The following is a 6,361-nucleotide window of genomic DNA, read 5'->3' as shown; positions in this document are numbered from 1 at the left end:
GCTGTCATCTCTGTTTCTGCTCAGGTCTCCTCCAGGTAATGAACCTCGAATTTGAGCTGATGGAAACTAGACATTTCTGTGATTTATTATTTGAACTATTTCGCCATGTCCGTAAATTGAATTTCTCTGTCATGTAGTCTAGTCATTATTATAGGTACTCATTTCTGATAGTCATAACTCATAGGAGCCAAGAAGCAAACATTTTGGAATTTAAATCGTGTAAAAAAATATGTTGACATTTTTACTGGTTGCTTGTATCCCAGCTGATGTAGAAGTCTCTTGCTCTCTCTCTCGCTCATATGAGAACTACATACCTGATCTCAGACCCCAGTGTGTTGTGTCCGGAGACCCCTACCTCCCTAGCTGTCACCATCCTCACGAACGACCCAGTCAGGGTCACAGCAGAGCTGACCAACGGCAACACCGGCCTGGTCCAGGAAGAGTGCGCTTTCAGAGGATGTAACCGAGGAATGTTATCAGTCTAACATCTTTCAAGTTATCTTGAACTTTCTCTTTAAGCAACAAACATGGTTGCTGTTTTTTTCAAAGGTGTGTTCTTGATTTTCCTCCTGTGAGTCTTTTCTGTATCAATTAATATATTGAGGTAATATCTGAGCTGGTCAGTGGTGGGTAAAGGACTATTGATGACACAAAGTATACATGTTAGGCCAAGTATGACTAATCTAGGTTATTACAGCGTAATTACACAGAAATAAGATGAACTCAATTACGCATGATAGTTTGTTTCTTTTCAATTTCCCACATGTTCTGAAGCCATCTTTACACATTTCAACATGTGAGTGTAAATATCTATAGGCTTGGAATTTTCAACTGATTCTCCACAAGACTAGATGTAGGACATAGAATGCTAGCGACGCTTGACTCTCCCAGTGCCTGAGGGTCGAAGCAAATCAACTTTGATTTGTCACATGTTATTGCTGATGTAGCAGAATGCTTGTGTTTCTAGCTCCGACAGTGCAGTAATATCTAACAATACACACAACCTAAAAGTAAAAGAATGGAATTAAGGAATATATAAATATTAGGATGAGCAATGTCGGAATGGCATAGACTAAATACAGTGGAATAGAAAACAGTATATACATATGAGATGAGTAAAGCAAAAATATGTAAACATTATTAGTGACTAGTGTTCCATTATTAAGTGGCCAGTGATTCCAAATCTATGTATATAGGGCAGAAGCCTCTAAGGTGTAGGGTTACGTAACCGTGTGGAAACCGCCCAGTGATGGCTATTTAACAGTCTGATGGCCTTGAGATAGAAGCTGTTTTTCAGTCTCTCGGGCCCAGCTTTGATGCACCTGTACTGACCTCACCTTCTGGATGATAGCGGGGTGAACAGGCCCTGGCTCGGATGGTTGTTGTCCTTGATGATCTTTTTGGCTTTTGTGTGACATCAGATGCTGTAGATGTCCTGGAGGACAGGTAGTTTGCCCTCAGTGATGCGTTGGGCAGACCATACCACCCTCTGAAGAGCCCTGCGGTTGTGGGCGGTGCAGTTGCTGTATCAGGCGGTGATACAGCCCGACAGGATGATCTCTTGTGCACCTGTAAAAGTTTAATGGTTTTAGGTGCCAAGCCAACTTTCTTCAGCCTCCTGAGGTTGAATAGGTGCTGTTGCACCTTCTTCACCACACTGTCTGTGTGGGGTGGACCATTTCAGTTTGTCAGTGAAGTGTACGCCGAAGAGCTTTCCACCTCCATTGTGGTCCTGTCGATGTGGATAGGCGGGTGCACCCTCTGCTGTTTCCTGAAGTCCATGATCATCTCCTTTGTTTTGTTGACATTGAGTGAGAGTTTATTTTCCTGTCACCACACTCCCAGAGCCCTCACCTCCTCCCTGTAGGCTGTCTCGTCATTGTTGGTAATCAAACCTACTACTGTTGTCTGCAATCTTGATGATTGAGTTGGAGGCGTGCGTGGCCACACAGTCATGGGTGAACAAGGAGTACAGGAGGGGGCTGAGCACGCACCCTTGTGGGTGCCCTGTGTTGAGGATCAGCGAAGAGGTGTTTCCTACCTTTACCACCTGAGGGTGGGCTGTCATGAAGTCAGTTACACGGGGGGGGGTTCAGAACCAGGGACCTGAGCTTGGAGGGTACTATGGTGTTGAATTCTGAGCTACAGTGTATGAACAGCAGTCTTACATAGGTATTCCTCTTGTACAGCTGGGATAGGGCAGTGTCCCTCGTCTGTGAATCTATTGGGGTGGTAAGCAAATGGAAGTGGGTCTAGGGTGTCGTCAGGTAAGGCCAAGGTGATTTGATCCTTAACTAGCCTCTCAAAGCACTTCATGATGACAGAAGTGAGTGCTACAGGGCGGTAGTCATTTAGTTCAGTTACCTTTGCTTTCTTGGGTACAGGAATAATGGTGGGCATCTTGAAGCAAGTGGGGACAGCAGACTGGGATAGGGAGAGATTGAATATGTCCGTAAACACTCCAGCCAGCTGGTCTACGCATGCTCTCAGAACGCGGCTAGGGATGCCGTCTGGGCCGGCAGCCTTGCGAGGGTTAACACGTTTAAATGTCTTACTCACGTCGGCCACTGTGAACAAGAGCCCACAGTCCTTGGTAGCGGGCGAAGAAGGTGTTTAAGGAAGATGTCTGTGTCCTCGTGGCTGGTTTTGCCTTTGTAGTCCGTGAATGTCTGTAGACCCTGCCACATACGTCTCGTGTCTGAGCCGTTGAATTGCGATCGTACACACGGAGTTCTATTTACACAAACAGGTAGAGATGCTTTTCCTCCCGGTGAATAGTGACTTTTCAATGTGCTTTTCTGTATACCACAGGAATGTCCATAGACAACAAAACTTTCAGGAACACTTTGCATAGTAAGGGAACCACAGATATTCCTCTCAACAGACTGTAGCATAACATATTGGCGTCCATTTTACCTCACCAAAACTTGACATCAATGTCTATATGAATCTGATCTTTCACCTGAGGTATACAGATGAAAATAAAACTGTTTTTATTTAATTTGATGTTCCAGATTGGAGAATCTCCTCCTATATCTGTAAAGAGCACTTTCCAACTTCATGAGCTTCATTATTTGGTAGGTTTTTCTCTTGGTTGTGAGTGTAGAGTTGTAGTGATTCCTCTCTGCTCTTTGCGATAACCTTTTGACATCTGACCCCTGACCTCTTGTCATTGACTTCCAGTTGACGTCCAGGGGTCAGGTGGTGGCTACAGGGACAGCAACCTCTCCCTCCTTCTCTCTATCCCCTGCAGTGTCTTGGTCAGCAGAGGCCTGTATCACTGTGTACTACCTGATGGTGAGGTCATCAATGGCCTACTACACATCTTTATCAAGCCCCATTTAGTCCTACAAAACAAGGTAACTAACTCGTATCACCAATAATGCTAATCTTTCTTATTTTTGAAATTACTCAGTGCATACAGTGGTAGTATACTAAATGAATTATTGCAATATGATGAAATGTATTCTGTTCTCCAGGTATGTCTCAGCTGGAGCCATCTGACGGCAAGGACAGGTGATGTGTTCCTCCGTCAGTGTGCTTGAACCTGGCCCTCTGGTCAGAATCATGGCGGTGGAGTGGAGGACAAAGACTGATAGTGTCATCTCAGATGAGCTCTTCAAGTGGTTCATCTTGTGATTGTAACAGTTTTAGGTCAGCAGTCAGGCTCTGTCTGTATCAATGGCGACGTGGTAAACTTCTGCGGCATCAGAACTGGCCCAACCTGCTGTAATGTAGCTCGTTGTTTTTGTTATGTCTAAGTGGTGGTGGCATCTCTAGTGTTGTGGGTGGGAGTGTGCTCAGTTGCTGGGGGAGATGACTGGATAACTCAAGGAGATAACCCATCACCACAGTGGAATGACTGGAGGGAAAGATATCACGCTCTCCATTTTCACAGTACTGATGGCACACGTTGTGCCTTGCTGAATAGACTACACCGAGCCTGGAATAACCCTAGGTCTCACCTCACTGTATCCCTGGGTTGATGTTGCGTTACATCATGACTGTGACCTGTGACCACTTCTTCATAGATGATAGTTGACCGTGATGTGGGGAAACTGTATACATTTGGTTATGAAACAAGTGTTCTCTTACTATTCTATTAATATTGACTTTTGCAGATAAAATTCCATAATGCACAACATTTACCACAAGTACAAATAGGCCTATAGTGTGTTGTGTACACTGTTGCCAAAACATTAGCTTTTTGCTTTTTGAATCTTAGACTTGCAACCTTGTGGTATGAACAGATACCAGTTTACATGAAACCGAAGACTGAATTGGGTATGAAATTAATTACACACACCACCATGTTTGGATGACTTAACATTTAAACAACTTGTAAACAAGCCCATATATTGTGAGATGTACTTTCTGTCCCCGAAAGGATTATGAAATCAAGGCGTCCCTCTTGTGGAGATGTGGCATACTACATAAAGATTACATTACATTTAGGGGCGGTTTCACAGACACAGATTAAGCCGAGTCCTAGACTAAATTGCACTTTTAAATTGGACTAAATGAAAATGCATTTCTCAGACATGGTTTAAAATAGTCTGACTTGCCCTAGTCTAGATTTTTTAGTCTGATTTCCAGAAGGACGACTAGAGTTCATTTAGATCTAAGTCTAGGCTTAAATGAAACCTGGCCAGAGGCAGGCTTAATTAATGGGTGTTGGTCCCAGGTTGACCCTGGCAGTGGAGGAAAATTGATTACCTGGACTATTTTAATGATGATCAAAGAGCACCACCAAGACTTGACAGAAGGGCGGTTATAGACAGGAGCAACCCACTGAATGATTTTGATGAAATCAATTACTGTGACCTTTTCTGTATTTACAAAGAAAATGCAGCTGACAATAGTTTGCATGAGCCACGGCTTTCATCTGACTCTCTGCTGGGAAGGCCCATCCCTCCTTCCCTACAAGTACTGATCACCTTGAGGTTTTTGGCACCTGAATCCTTCCACCGTGAAGCAGAAGATTTGGGTGGACTAAGTGAACCGACTGTACGCAGAATAGTCCACAAAGTCTGCAGTGCTATATGTGAACTGAAAGACAATTGCATCAAGTTCTCTGATGCTTCTGCCCAAGCCAACTACACGGTAGAGTTAGTGTTAGGATTCTGAGAAACAACGGTACAACCAAGCTCATATCCACACCAGAGGTTTAATGGAGCACATTTTTGGTGTATGGAAGAGTCATTTCCAGTTTCTTAAACACATTGCGCTTTCAACCAAGAAGATGCTGCATTTATCATAATTGCAACAGCAGTGCTTCACAATTACTTCAAACAGCATGGCTGCCCAGATCAATTACTTCAAACAGCATGACTGCCCAGATCAATTACTTCAAACAGCATGGCTGCCCAGAACCTCACATTAAAGATGGGAATGACTCAGATCTTCCCATGGTTGAGACAGACAAATGGACAAGCCTGCAGAGATGCTTTTATTATGCAGCACTTCTCACAACAAAGATCACTCAAGTGATTGAAGCGAACAATATCCATAATTCACAAATGTAAATATAGGGACTGTGAACTGGTGCTGGTTCGAGAAGAACATTGGTTCTGCTTCATGTTTCCCTCCGTTAACAGCCAACTCATATCATGCTCTTCTTTTAAACATAGTTTGCGCTCATGAAATTCCAATTCCATGACTCCCTACGAGCAACAGCATTTGTCTTTTTGTGTTTTCGACAGGACCTTTTAGAAAGACAAGAAAATCTATAAATATATTAGTAATTATGTATGATATTGTTTGTGTTTACATTTGTCACACAAATACATTTTGGCCAAACTGTGTTGCACAAGAAAACTAACATTTCAAAGTGACTCTGATTTGTAAAAGTGAGCCAGCAATAAATACAGAATCTGACCTGAAGTAGTTGTAGCGTCCATTTTGTTTCCTTTTCACTTGAGTTGAATTCAGGCACTATTTTTCTTGTTTTCTATTGATGAATCATTCTGTTTGTTTTTGATTAATTAAGTGCTTTGAAACATTACTTTTTTTCCCCCAAAGTCATTCTTTGAACATTTTCTTTTACTTCATTGTTTAAATTTGTAAGTCGCTCTGGATAAGAGCGTCTGCTAAATGACTTAAATGTAAATGTTTCGGTGACTTGCTCCAAATCCACACAATAATTATGTATTCGTGTCCCATCCCTGGTTTTTGAAGCCTTCTCAAGTCAGCACCAAGTGCTCGTCGTTAATCTAATCAGACTCCCTAGTCTAGAACTAATCTAGTCTCAGAAACATTTATTTAAAAAAATCTGGATTCATTTAAGAATAATTAGCCTATTGCTGATTTAAATTAACTCTATCTGTGAAACTGCCCCTTAAAGTTTAAAGAATGGTATATT

Source organism: Oncorhynchus gorbuscha, linkage group LG10 (genome assembly GCF_021184085.1).
Source record: "Oncorhynchus gorbuscha isolate QuinsamMale2020 ecotype Even-year linkage group LG10, OgorEven_v1.0, whole genome shotgun sequence".
Taxonomy (NCBI): Eukaryota; Metazoa; Chordata; class Actinopteri; order Salmoniformes; family Salmonidae; genus Oncorhynchus; species Oncorhynchus gorbuscha.
Note: the sequence above shows the minus strand (reverse complement) of the source record.